Source organism: Dermacentor variabilis, chromosome 3 (assembly GCF_050947875.1).
Source record: "Dermacentor variabilis isolate Ectoservices chromosome 3, ASM5094787v1, whole genome shotgun sequence".
Classification (NCBI taxonomy): Eukaryota; Metazoa; Arthropoda; class Arachnida; order Ixodida; family Ixodidae; genus Dermacentor; species Dermacentor variabilis.
The window spans coordinates 187,287,493-187,303,127 of NC_134570.1; positions in this window are offsets into that span (position 1 = coordinate 187,287,493).

The window sequence follows — 15,635 nt, forward strand, 5'->3', positions numbered from 1 at the left end:
ACGTGACGTCACTCGTGAGAGGGCGCCACTCCAACTTCTCCCCGCTAATATTGAAAGCGATCTGCGATGGGCACAGAGCTGAGTTGCACAGAGAGGTGATAGGTTCGTGTGCGCTGTATTCTCGCCGCTTAGTTCGCGTTGAAGCGACAGCAGAAAAACGGCAACTCCAGCATTTTTTTTTTGCCACATTAGGATATTGTCATCTACAAATGGCATTGACTGTCCCGTCCCCGATAGGGTGATTCTGTTTGCTTACAAATTCATCAATGATTTTAAATAACGGATAAACGAGATACCGAAACCGAAAGAGGCAGCTGATTCGCGTGACGACACGGTGAGTCGATGACGTCATATCCTACACTACCATAATGTAAACACGCAGTACACTTGGCGCTAACGCCGAAAAAGCGAAACTGAGGATGTGTGCTGACGACAGAAGCAGCTTTTACAGAATTTTCTAACTAGGCCACGGTGATTTACGCGACGATTTCAGCTGAAGTGACGGTGTAGTCCCTAACGTTACAAACACAGGATGGCCAGTACAAAGTCATGAGTCGGGAACGCAACCATTCGCCAAAACTCATCTTCAGGAAAACTAAATGACTTGCAGCCATATTATTTGCGCAGATAATCAGAGTGCGAAAGAGGACATATATTCAATATTTTAATAAGATCAGTGGGCATCAAAAAATCGCCGGAGCTGCCCTGAAAGTCAATGCGCTCGCTGCTACTGCCGCTCTTAACGCCGTTTTGGCAGCAAGTGTCCACGGTCTTCAAGTAAAACTTGTTCATGTTTGCCTGTGAACGTGTTACAGTATATTTGTTAATTTAGTTAGCAAGCAAATGTCTACAAGTCAATATGGTCGGTACACCTACTATGCTTATTTCTTAAAGCTGTATAATAATTGCCTTCCGGAATAAATGCCTCTCCTTTTGAGTCAAACTGCGGCTGTTTAAAGCGAGGGTTTCTTTGCAAACGCTCCCGCACTTTCTTGCCGTTTCTCCTGGGTGTCGTGCTGTCTAGCCAAATAGATCTTGCTTTAAAAAATTCACTGACAATTACTATATTCCTTAATGCGAAAGTTGAGCGCAGCTAGTTAGGTCTTTTGAAATCGTATTACATTAAGGAAAGCATTTAATGTGAACGTGAACGGCAGGGTGATATAGGCGGCGGCACAGTCTTAGCTTGTGCAGCTTGTATCAGCAGCGGCAGAAGTACTCCAATCGGTTGCGTCAGTCATTGTTCAAAAACAAAGAACACGGATGCATGTGGTTCGCGCGGAGCGCATGCTCTAGCGGAGGCGTCGCAGGCAAAGTAGCGCATGCGCAATGCGTTACCACCGTGGAGCATGTCTAGTTCTACACCCCGCTTTTCCCCTTACCTTTTCACCTTACTCTCCTCTTGGATATTTTGCTTCATGGTTCCGCTGCACCCTCCTTCTTCACTTTCCTCCTCGCGCTCTCTCTGCTATCGCCGTCTTTGCCCGCTACGCTCTGCGTTCGCTCCTTCATCCATCGCTATGGTCTTTGGCTCTGTTACGAGAGACGCCGACGCTCAACGCAGGGACGAGCATCTAAGAGCTGCGCTTTAAAATTACGGCAGAACTCATCTCACCATGAAAGTCGACGGCAACGCCACAAGCATCCAAATAATGTAGTCACATAACCCATTTCTGAAGTCACGTTTATTTCACCTGTGTAGTGGTCATTCTCAGACTTTTGTTGATTCGGCTACACGTAATAAACTCCTAATGGCAAAGCCTTTAGCGAATTGCGCTAAAGGCTTTGCCATTATGAATAAACCGTACCAGCTAGCCCAAGAATGAGCCTGTTGAACCAAATATACTCCTATATTGTCACACTTTAGCACTCGCTTTCCAAAGTCGCCCATGAGCAAGCTGGTACGCAGGCGACTGTATGAAGTCGACGCGGTGAGGACAATAAAATAACGAAGAAAGAACTACTTCAATTGTACTACGAGGGCAGCATAACGGCGTATGCATGACGACCATGAGATGTACATTCCTAAATAATGACAACAGCCTGACGACGACAAAATGACGATAATGAAATGACGATGAGTGCAGGACGACGATGACGTGACGGTGATCTGATGGCGATGACGGTGAAGTGCAATGACGATGATGGCACGACCGCGATGGCATGGCGACGACGGTATAACACGATGCATGATAACAACTGTCCAACTGCGCAATGATGACAATCGCATAACAAAGGCGGCACAATCACGATTGAATGACGTCAGTATAATTACGATAGAACGATGAACAAGGAATGATGTTGATGAAGTTTTCCACGCCGCCTTGCGAACCCTAAGGACCAGATCGGTGGCGAGGTGGCCGCTCGCCTTGCACACGCGTGCACCTGACGATTGTCGCCCCCAAACAGCACCGTCGTAATGGAAGTTGTCGAAGTGCAGGGAACCGACATCTCTCCTGTAGAATGCACCACGGGATCCGGATCGCTGGTGACCCACGAATTCAAACAACGCCAGCAACAGCCAACTCAGGTCGAACAAGCCACACGCATGGCAAAGGAAATGGGACTACCACGTCCGTATTTGCGACCGCGAGCCCCAGGACTCCCTAAACAACAACCAGAGGAAGATGTCAAAGTCGCAATACGCTTACACCACAGCTACAATGCGGCCACGGTGGACGAAGCGCAAACAAGAGATTCTATTCTCGCCGCCACTGGACTCACTCCCGATGACGCCGATGCAGATACCTATATATCAAACCCGGCTTGCAACATCGTTCTGGCCAGCACCCCCCCCCCCCCCGATGGGAAACGCAGAAAGATACAGCAAAATCTCCTGAAGGCGGAAATACGTTTTCAGCCGCAGCATGCGTTACCTCGCCTGACGATACCGCGAAAGGAGACACAACGTCCCTTCGTACGACACTGCCGAAACCGTTACGAACAGCTTAGTCAACAAGCGAAACACAACAATTCTCCAGGACCACCGAGTGGGCGCCACCAACTCTGTGATGATTGCCTTTGGCGGCAAGCAAGTTCATTCCAAGTCTCCCATAGAGTCACTGATTCCAAATGCTACTTTCACGGGAATAATGCTGAAGTTTGCACCGCCTGCGACTTGCTTTGTCATTGAGCGGATATATGGCCAACCGAGCACGCAACAGGCGCCCAACCTGCTACAAGCAGCACCCCCAACCTGATTATACTTGTCGCCTGTGCTACTCTCTGTGTGACCCAGGCCATTCCACTGAGGACGAGATCGGCACAAGGTGCTATCTGACCCCATGGCTGCTTCTACATAGATGCAGGGAGCGGGGCCCAGCGATGTACTCTTCAAGACGCCGCGCCCGCACTCTAGCAATAGCAGCCCCAGATAGCTCAGTGCCCCTCCACTCTGTGAAGAAGGACGACCAGCTAGGCTGTAAATGTGGGCCCCTTAATGGCGAAGTGCAGCTCCGCCACTGGTCTGCCCAGCATTGCACTGTTTGCGGTATCGGCGCACTTATGGACCGTGTTCAACGCCTGATTCACCTCCGCCGTGGGTCGGCCCGGTATTGCTCTATCTGCGAGATTGGCCCACGTATGGGGAGTTTTATGTCTACCGACGGACACGATCCTGGGGAAACTAGTCCTTAACCGCTTCGCTGTAAAATTGCTTACGTTAATCTGTTTCTTAATAATGGAATTAATTCATTCAATAATGATGATGATGAATGCAGGAGCATTGGCACGAGCCCGGTTCAGCGAGGGGCGCCAACGAGGCAGCTGTGGAAAAAGACGGCGCTGGATCCAATCCTGATTATGATAGTTATTGTGTACACATGGACATGACCCTGTGGGAACCAGTCCTCAACAGCTTCGCTGCAAAAATACCCTCAACGTACATCCAGGAGCCGTTCCAACAGCCGCACTAGGAACCGCTCGAGGAGCCGTTCAAGAAGCAAAGCCCGAGGCAGCTCACAGCCCGGGAACAGTCAGGACGCCACGGCCCCCGGCAGCACTCCAGAGCGACTCATCCTTCGCAGGTAAGCTGGGTAGCTACACCCTGCCATCCCAATCAGCAACCGCGTATAACAACACCGCAATCACGCTGTCCCCCAAAATCTATGCCCACCTAGGAACCCAGTAGTGCGGAGGGGCAAGCCCTTCACATGGTCATGAAAGAACTTAGCGTACTACGACTAGTGCTTCAGGAACTTTGGACAGAGAATACACTCCTTAAGTGAGCTTCAAATGCAGCATTCTCCCAAGTCCGAAGAGCAGCGGTCAATTATCAAAACAACACTAACCCTAACCCACCATAACGTGCGGCGAATTCATCAGACGCACTAACACCTCCAAGCCGTCGACAAACGCGTACATTATACGAACCACGGTAGAATAATGCCTTCAAGGGGCCATCGACAAGGCGCTGGAAACCAAAGTTGCCACAAGGGCCCAAACCTTAAAAGAAGAGCAAGATAAGCAACATTTGGAACTACTGCATAAGGTCCTTATGGCTATCAAGAAGCTGACAGAGGTAGAGTAACACTCAATTAGGCTCAAGATAACCATCGCAAAGAAACGCTGCCCGCCCTGACGAAGTATCCGCCTCCCAGCACTAACCCTACCGCTTGCTGTATCTGGCAGTGGAACAGGCGACGCTTCTCAAGGAATTGCGGAATACTTCGCCAAAGCGCACACGCTTTCACACCACAGTGCCTACCAGACATAATTCCCTAAACTCGACACGAAAGCCATACTGTGCCTAGATCTTACTAAAGCGTTTGATAACGTCAATCACTTTGCTATTCTCGAGGCACTCCTACAACTAAACGTGTTACAAGGACATAGCGCTACAAAAAAGACTTCCTCTCCAACCGCATTGCCAGATTGACAATAGGGGGGTTCCGGTCAGAGGCTATTTAGCAGGGAAACAAGGGCACACCACAAGGGTCGGTTCTCTCTCCCATGCTTAACATCGTCTTCCTGGGGCTCCCAGCACAGCTGTCGGCCATTCCAGTTCAACATCACTCCCTATCCGCGGATGACATCTCCATCTGAACTGCTGAGCAGAGTGACGGCGAAATCAAAAAGACCCTTCAAGGAATAACCAACACGGTGTTAGGGTACGTCGAGTCACGAAGACTTCCATGTTAACCGGCTAAATGCGAATTGCTCACCCTAGGTCCCGTTACGCACTGCCGAATGACTCAGGAGAGCACGCACTCCATCACGCTGGAGGCCAAACGATATCCCATTCCATGCGTGCCTAGCCTGGGAGCCCTGGGGCTCCGTATACAACGCAACCGTGAAAAGACAGACAATATCAACACCTCAGCAACCAAGCTACTCAGACAGGAACGCTCATCTCGCGCATTGCCACTAAACACACCGGAATGAAACAGGACAACCTCATGCGGTTGGTACAATCGTTTTTTATAAGCCGCATCGCGCACGTCACACCCTTCCTGTGCCTCTCCAACGCTGAGAAATCCAGGATTAGGATCATTAAGAGAAGACATACAAGCGAGGCCTGCTCGTCGCTCAATCGATGGCGAATGAGAAGCTAACAGAATTGGGCCTACATAACACCGCTGATCAGCGAATTGAGGCTCAGCACACTGTACATAACGAGTGGCTCTCACAAGCGAAAAGCTGGTGCCATATGCTCCGTACCATAGACATCCAATACTTTACGCAGACCGCAGCCAAGGTCGGCATGGCTCCAGACCTCCCAGACACGTTTGTTCTCCCTCCCATTCCAGACAATATGCACCCTGCCTCCAATGTCGAACAATTTGGAATGCTTGGATTGAAAGTTTAGCAACGGCAAGTTTCTTGACATTTCCTTGATCTTCGAACAAAATCATGTTTGTTGGCAGTACTCCCCAAGATCTTCGAAGCCGTTGCTAAACTTTCAATCCAAGCATTCTAAATTAGTAAAAAACGGAATTGCCATGTCGTGCCTTAAGTCTTCCCTCACAAGATCCTGCACGCACAAAATGAGCGCCAGTTTTAATGCGCAGGTCCGGCGCCTATTAGAAGCAGGTTATGTTAGTGTAGCGGTGGCCACTGTGGCTGAGCGCCTAAAAAAGTCGGTTTCGACAGGGACGGACGTGATTATAGAAAGCAGTAATAGCAAAAAAAGAGTAGTGGCTATTCCGTATATTCATTCAGTGTCGCACAGGCTTAAGAAAGTTGCTAGTAGATATGATGTTAATGTTGCTTTCACTGCTCCCAATAAGCTAGGTAAGACATGCGCTGCCGTACAGAATAAAAAAGAGCGCGTAAAAGGAAAAAAACGAACAGATATTTGTCCAGTAAAGCACAATAAGAACAACAGTTTTACTGACTGTCGTATGGGTGTGGTGTATAAAATTCCCCTCAGCTGTGGCCAGTTCTATGTAGGGCAAACGGGACGGTGTATCAATCAGAGGCTAATGGAACATAAAAGGTCGTTAACCGGTGGATCGCCTTCTAATCTTTCGCTACATTGCCGAGATTGTAACTGCACGCCAGAGTTAGATGAATGCGCGATATTGTACAGGCATAAGAATGAAGATACGCGTCTTATGGTGGAAGCATGGCATATCTATAATGGTGGAAGTGCGTGCGTGAGTCAGCCTTCGATTACCTTACATAAGGAAGAGATTAAGTGCCTTAACAGTTATCTCTCACGTAGACCGGCACGTGTACACGATTGAAAGGTGGTGTTACCATTCCTGAGCATGCGCAGATGAGTTTTGTGTATTCTTTCTTTTTTCGCCTCAGTGCTCCCTTCAGTTGATAGTCGGCGTTCGTGTTGTCCACTTCTCTACTCGTGTGTCCTGTCTGCATGCCTGACTTTTATTTGCATAATGTACCCAAATGTTTACAAATCACAATGTAGAGCGTGCGGGGTGGCTCGCGTCCACCTCGACCACATTATCTGACGATGTCTCGCAGAGACACAGGCCTTTAATCACAGCAACAATGCTATATTTAAAATCACCACGCCCAAGCAGTCGGAGGCTGTGTTGTTAAGCGCATGTCCTGAGGACCAGGTCTGAGCAGTTCGGCTGGCCGAAAATGCCGCCAAGACTCAAGGTATGGCCGTTGCCTGAGAAACGGGGCTTCGGTGGGGCTAGTCTGCCGGCCCCCGCCTCCCTTGACCCCACCAAGGACAATCAATAAATTTTTGACTCCCCCTCTTTGCGATGACCACCACGTGTATCACATTACGTAGCACGAGTGCACCAGAGCACTTACGCGATTGCCAGTTTCACTTACGTGAAGGACGCAAGAATGCAATGGACATATTTATAACCTCTATTTACCGCCTCACACAAGCTTCGCTTAAAATAAATACAAGATCTGCGTTCAGCCTGCATAACTTATTATTGATTGCAAGCATATATGTAGGGCTGACACCAGCGCAAGGCACAAAAATTTCTAGGACGCTTAAGCTTAGCCTTTAGAAGTGTGACGCAATAGCATTCCACGATCCCTTACTGTTTCTCGCGCTCCCCAGCAACTGCAGCGTATATGTAACCGTAGTGTTTACCGGGAAACGCTGGCCGCGAACGCTACGCACGAAAGCGAACATTTTGGTAGAGACGGGGCTGTTCACGTGAGCTGATTTCGGCGATAGTACAAAGCCGCGTCAGAAAAACTACATCCTTTTCGGATTACCGTTACTGTTCCGCACCTAATATTTCAGTCTTAGAAGATTGAACATGAAAGGCATGCATTGTGGTTGTCTTGTTTCGTGACATTTTTTGCGGGCTTTCGTTCTCAAATTTCCGATGAATAACTTTGTCAAGAATGTAAGACAAGGTGCGAGCAACTTAAAAGATACAATGGTGTGACAATATAACCCGCACATGCCGCATGTCATATAGTTAAGCGTGGCATTTACACATACCTAAACATATACAGCAATTTTCGCTCACTGGACGCCAGCGCCGATACCTGATTTTCTGCGACACAGGTCCCTTAACGTGATCGCGTTAAAAGTGAGATAATTCACGGAGGTACTTTGCAAGATTACGGATCATTTAACAATCCCTCTGCTTTACAGCGTCATGATATGCCTTCCGGTATGTGGTTCAAACGTTTACACCTTGTAAAAGTAAAATGTCAGCGGCCCATACGTTTGCATCTATACCACGCAGAACACGTTCGACAAGAACTACTGGTAACTTTAGTACAGCGCAATGCCCTACGCTTTAGATCACTGTAAAAAAAATATAAAGCTAGAGTGAGAATAAGAAAACAGCAATACAGACAGAAAAAGAATACGAATTACAAATGAATAAGAAACACGTTATAATACAAGGGATAAACGGACGGATTAATAGGTGCAGGACTTATGGATTGTCTAACTACTTGCAAAACTGATCATTACAAAGAAAGGGAGAAAAAAGACGAACATAAAGAAAAGTGCTCTCAGAAACGGCATACGCAGTAAATAACAGAGGTCATAAATTAGGCCTGTGTCACGCATAAAAGCAAGAAGCGCCTTTGTGGCAGACTAAGCTAAACCAGCGTAAGGCACTAGCCCTAGTTTGATGTTCATTGTGCAGCACGTCATTCTATGTGGTCATTGCGACCGGGTGTGATCGCGCATCTGAGCTCTCTCTCTCTACCTTCTTCTGCCCTCTCTACCTCCACCTACCCCATGCCCAACGTAGCGTAGCGAACCGAACTTTCTGTTCTGGTTAACGTCCCCACCTCTGTACTTGTTTATTCTCTCTCATTGCTCTCTCTCTCTCTCTCTCTCTCTCTCTCTCTCTCTCAAGGGGAATTCTTCTATATCGAGTATGAGAACCACTCAGAGTCCAAAGCGCATATCTTGAAGAACGTATAAAAAAAAAACTTTTTTTCTTGGTGTTATGAAACGCTTGTATCTGAAAATTATCTGTGCAGACTTCGCGTGCACAACATTGGAACTAATTTGAATCTACTTCACTGTACTTTAAGTGAGATGTGGTAAATAAACAGGATGTTGAGCCGAATGCGATGCATGCTCGCACGATCACGCCTGGCGAGGTTCCGCAGCGTGCAAAGCAATCCGAATAAACTTGGGGATTCCGGCTCATCCAAAAATTTGCGTCTGTTCACGTTCACATGCGAATGACAAAAGAACTTTGCGAGTGACCAGGAGATGGCAGCTTCACAACTTTTCTTTGTTGCCTAACGCCTATTAAAGCGGCGGCCTGTGCAGCAAACATAAGATGATAGGTCTGGAGTCTCGTGCCCTGCATGGAACACTGAAGTTTAGGCAACTGAAGCCGTTATGTAACGACGTACAGGTTACAGTACTTCTTGACTTTTTTAAGTTCAATTTAGGCTATTTTCGCCATGTCACTTCGCCACAGTAGTGGGCTAGATGGTTTTAGTCCACTAACGATGACATCGATGAAATGACCTAAGGTATAGTCAGCCTTCGCATGTCTGGGCTGCCGCTTCTTTCTCTATTGTCGCGTAAATAGTGATGCATACATTCATGTAACATATGGTGCATGCTACGTTTGTGTTCTACGAAATGGATTTGGTGGACGTGCTACGTGGACAGATCCTGCGCATGCGTCCGTTTTGCCAGCCAAGTGCGCAACTTGCAAGCTATCGCCATCTTTTTTCCGACACGATCACCAACGAAGCGAGGACGGCGGAGCCAGCCGCGGCTCTCTTGGCTACTCCAGGGACGTAAAGCATACAGAAATAATATTTACTCAACTTTAGTCCTACCATACGGCGTCCTGGACGTATGTTCCCATATTTTTCCTCTATCTATGGCGCTGTTTACTTCCTTGCTTCTGTATTGAAGTGACGGCGCTAGCAATGAAATACTAATATAACTTCAAATACCACTGTTATTCTTTCGCGCCCATGGGAGCCAGGAATATTTCCGGACTTGGACATCGAAGAGTCGATCTATATCAACGAGTGCGTCAGCAACAAAAACAGATCAAACACAATGCTGATGTTACCGGATATGTTTTTTGTCCAAAATGAATGGCGCACGTGCAGTTTTAAACACATGAAGACCATCTGACCAGTTGGAGCACTGACAAGTGACTGATGAAGTTGGCAAGTTGTTCAGTGCAGTTTATCGTCAGCAGGCCGTTGTGAAAGTGAGGAGTCCCTAGTGTCGTTATCGACGGAATAATGCAAACATGAAAGCGTGGTGCCTTTGCCGAAGGGCTAGCACCAACATGGCTGAAAGTGACAAGGATTGGGGCTTATGAAAGAACTGCCGAAGGCACTTTTGATTTCCCCGGGTAGTGGATCTCAGTATCATCAACCGGATATCCAATTACAAATTAGTGTGCTTTATTTGTGTCTCAACCCCATAATACATTGTCTGAACATCAAGCCGTACAAAATGAAAACATTTCGATTCTACACCTTTCTTACCATAAGCCTTCCGCCAGTTGTTCAGATGCTCTAGGGCTGCGCCCACTTCGCCTGTCTGTCATGTGACGTCACAAAACCCCCATGAGACAGCTCGTAAAAGAGACGGGCAAGCATTACCGATGCAATAGTACGCAGAACGAAATTGGTTTATGTTCGGAATAGCCGAGGAAAGCCTCCATCGGCAAGCAATATATAGTATGTCTACCCACCGATCCTTATGTAATTTGCCGCTTATAGTTGCACTGCAGAATGGATTTATTCGCGTACAATAACAATTTTTGTGGGAAAATATGCTGTTGTCGAACCCTTTCGGTACGTATACGACACTTCCGGGCAAGTTCCTATTCGCTGAGGATCCGTTTTTGTGGCCCTTTTTTTTTTTACTTTGGTTGCATGCCGCCACTATTTCATACAAGGCTCCGCAAACTAAGCAAGGGCAAGCTAGCCAATCGCAGATGCGAGCCCTTTGACTGCGCTAGCTTTGCCCCACCAAAACAATCTCCACTTCTGCTTGCTCCTTGTCCACTGTTAGCAAATTATATAAGATAAATATTAACCAATGACTGCGATACTCATTTCACGGTATACCGACTGGCGCAGACACTCTGTCTCGAGCGGCACGTTCCAAATGGACAGAAGCGTGGCGCATCTGCCTCGCTTATCAGTAGATCGTGAAAGGCAGGGCGTGTGAGAAGCGTGGGTGCGTTTGCTGCAGTCATCGCAGACAGACGTCGGCTCATACAGCGCTTTGCTTTCGTACAGGCAGCGCGTGCTACTCTGGTGCCATATCGTAGCCATCGTCGCCCCACAACCCTCCTTGCGCTGCACTACGCTTTTCTTCTCACGCTTTCGTTCCAGCAATGACGAAAGCGGCCCTTCGTCGCGGGAAGTCGTATCATCACTGTGAGCGGCGACGACACCCAAAGGAGCGTCACATAGAACCTTATTCGCAGCCGCTCGCCATCACCCCTTGCAACCGCAGTGATCCCCGCCACACAGGCTGGTGCTTGGACTGACCTCGGCAGCTGACGCTGCGGACGAACGCAGCCCTCTCCACCTTACGGCACCTTGGACCCTCCCCCCCACCCCCCGAAAGCGCCGATTAGATCTCCAACGCGGCTGCGGATACCGTGGCCGCCGGCAACTTAACGCATGCACCGGCTTCTCTGCTTCTTCGCCGCTTTTGGCCTCATACTTCCCCTGCACTTTCCCCCTGCGCCTTTCTTTCATCTTCCGCTCAGTTCCGCGTTTGCTTTCATTCTTCGCGGCACACGTTCGTTCGGTTACGACCACGCTCACTGCAGGAACAGGTGCCTAAGAGCTGCGCGCTAAAACCTGTGAAGGTAGACAATGTTGTTCGATTTGAAAGTAAACAGCAGTGACTCCCTATATATGAGGAGAGCGTTTGATAAGGTGGTTCAAACAACGCTGCGGGTCACTGCCCGATTATTGCGTCAGTAGTTACGCAAATTTGTCATCGGGAGATTCGAATGAACGCAGATTGGAATAGCCTTAGCCTGTATGGTCCGTCTACTTTTAAACATGTCGCTGGCTGCAGTGCAGTCGTGGTCTAATACATGCAAATGAAAATGAATGCAAGAAAGCTGTTGCTATGAACGTAATAGAAAATTACATTCTTTCCTTTATCAGTACTTCGTCAATAAGCGTGTTTTGGATGCTGTTAGAAGCTACAAATATATCCGATCCGACTTGAAATGATGCTAGCACGTGTAGTATATACAAAGGAAAGTCATACAGAAGTTCCAGTAAAGTGTTCGCCCAGTGTAACGAGTGAAATAATGCTTCGGGAATACAATATTTCATTTGTCCTGTTCTCGAGCAAAGGTCAGTCGTTCGAGTCACATATATAACGATGGTAACATTCATAACCTGAAAATTTTGAAAAGCGTGACAAGAACATGTGTCCAATGGCTTTACTTGCATTTAATTATGAATACGTTACCGGCTTCCAGGAAGGAATTTGCAAAGGGGGAACTAAGGTTACGTCAATGTAAATGAACGTTATTGAAAAAGCAAGAAAACATCTACTTTGGAAAGGAAGTATTAGCCGGAAGCTCGCAACATGAAAACATTCAGTATCAAAAGCACACCTAAAGCGAAAACCAATAACAGAAAGAGTACCCACCAAAGCGTAATAGTAAATATTACACGAGAACAATTGCACCACAATGTTCATTCTGAGGAAAAAAAGCTACTAAAATGTTAGTGACTGCAAACAAATAGGTAATAACCAAAGGGATTACTACCTTTCCTGAACCGTTATCAACTTTTTGCTACCTGTTCACGGCCTAATACAAAACTCTCGTCACTACCCACAGTGTGTCCAAATTAGTAACTATAAACAACCCGAGATATCAATTTTAATGGAACCTGACAAACATTTGCTTGATCAAAGGCACAACCATAATTTTTTTCTCCTAATCTTAACCAACAGCAATATCTAAGCACCCTTTCAGGCAGAAACACCCCCTGGAGAAGTGTCATATAGTGTGCAGCATTCTTTGTAATCCTTACTTAGAAAACCTATACTCTATCTTTGAAACTAAGACTACCGTATTTTAAAAGATATGCAACTCCGAAAAATACCATGCACACGCTGACGCTCTTTAAGCTCTTTTTTACCAGCAGTCTTGTGTTTGATAAACGAAAGAAATGTTGTAGGGGTTTTTCCTCAGATAATTTGCCCGCCGACACAGTCGTCTGCGTTCCAGCGCCTCCTCTTCATAAGCTGTGCCGTATTGTTGCAGACGCAATTCTCTAGTTGCCTGCCTTTTTTGCACGTGTATTCCTGCTTCAGCTCTCGCCTGCATTCAAACTGCGGCGCCTCGGTTAGGTTAAATCGGAACGCGGCAAGCGTCTGAACGCACTCGCTCGCCCGCGCGATATTAATGAGGGTGTTCCGTGCCGCGTGTCAATGTATGCGTCCGTGGAGTTATTGTTTCAATATCGGGCTTTGCCACTCAATGCAGCGCGTTCGAATCCTGCCGTCAGCAAATTTTCACGGTGTTTATAAAACACTACTTCGTTTAATATAATGTGTTTAGAAAGCCATTTGAAGCAAGAAGGATGAAGTTCAGGCAAATATTTATACAAGCTATAACTACCATGCCGGCTGACAAACTATAGCGTTCGAGACTTGTGCACAAAGAAGTAGCAGGTGGTAAGCGTGCGGAAGTCTGAGTACACAGAAATTTGTGTGTTAATTCCCATATGATGGTACGCACTTTTTGGGACGCGGAACGGAAGGTCCAACGGAACAGGACAGAAAATCACCCCGGGTGCCAAGCCAAATGATATTCGGTTAGAACTTACAAGAAAGATAGAAGTACTTGCTACCTTTAGGCCAGTAACTGCTTGCCACAAATTTCACTACCCTGCTAGCAACAGCGTCAGTAACGAGAGCGCTATGAACAGTTACTACTGTAGTTAGTAATGGCAAAGGTAGTAGTAGTTACTAGCTACAGTTAGTAAGGGCAAGTGAAGTAACAGTTACTAACCTAAAGGTAGCAAATACTACTACTTTTTTTCTTCTAAGAATAGGCACACAAACACGACAAGAAACATATGAGTTAGAGAATAATCGCAAAGCAAATTGCAAGTAAAAAGTAAGAAAATCAATGAAGCGAAGAATGTAACTGTGCCATATGTGTTAAGCCAGAGGCACTACAAGCAAGACGGCATGCAGAGAATAATTGAAGTACTTAGATTTACTTCCCCGCCGTGACAAGCTAGGTTGAACCTGATCTAATCGCACAAGAAATTAAAGGGTACATTTATAAAACTTACACTGCCAATATAAAAACCTATGAAATAGTGTGATTGTTTTAAATGAACTTCCTAACAGTAAACAACAGTTGCGGGGCACGCATTCATTCTTTTTTCTCTTCCCACTTGCCGTTCACTGCAACAACCTCACGCGTGCGCATTTTGCGCGCGCATCTCTTGTTTAACGCAAACACAGACAACATCATGCTGCTAAATTATATAAAATAATACCGGTTACCCCGTGCTAAGCATGTGTTTAACTACTTTCTTTATTTTTCACTTTCTTTGAAAACAATGAGCTGGCCGCCGTTTGATGTTATCGATTTGGTACGTATGTAAAGAAAGAATAATTTATTGAAATGGTGGCTGTAGGTTGATTCGAGAAAGTCAGTAAGGGGAAGGGAGCTCTGTATAGCTCACTATGGAAGCTTCTCATAGCGCCCCAGTACAATTTTTTTTATGCATCGTGCCTTTTAGACTAATTGCTGCAAGCTGCCTTGTGTAAATGACCTGCGCTGCAATATCGCAAGGCGGCAGCGGTGATTTATTAGCTGTGATAAAGACTGTCCTTTAATTTCAAAAATAGAGAATTTCAGACGACAAATTTATTTCGGCTAGAGAACTTTTATAGCAATCAATACAGAATTTCAGCAACAACCATTAGTACAAATATTACGAATACTTGATTGAATAGCAAATAAATAACCAACTGTGGTTAACGGCAGAGCTGGTCAATCAGCACTCCATATCCGATTGCTGTAAGCAAGGTTTGGATACGGGCTAGTTGGTATTCCATTGCGAACATCCCTTACAGCGCCTACATAGACAGAGGGACCAAAGGAACGACGAAGACAAGCACTGACTTCCAATTGATTTTTATTTTGAGTAACACGCATATATTCCGAGACACCAAGACAAAAGCGCCCCCCCCCCTCCCCGAAGCATAAAACCGACTTGAGTATGAATACAACATTCAAAGAAACCATGACCGCCGCCTCAAGATGAACCAGATAATTGCCGTCAGAATTCGACAGTACGGTAAGTAAGAGGCACAGAATATATTTTTGGGCGCGCTCATGAGTTACCAATATATGCACAGTATTGAGCGAAAATATTGATTGTATAAGCAGCCTCACAAAATTTCCACTAGAGGCCTAGCTTTTGGCTTGCTGCTAAAAGTCAAAACTGAAAGTTTTTTTTTTTTTCATGCTGCAAATTTGTTCAATAAATTAAATCCGTGTTTTTCAATTGAAAATGCTGTCTTAGTGTAGTATGCGAAGCGTTAAGACATCGGAATGTGTTCTTCTTCATTTTCTATGTTATCTTTCAAAGTCGGGAGGTTGCGCGATTGCATAAGTCATATTTTCAATATTGTCTCAGCTAATAATGCTTTAGCACTAAAATGTTATGTGCGCTAGAAAAATAAGGTCAGTTCTCATTTGCGGAATCATTTTACTCGCTTCATTAAA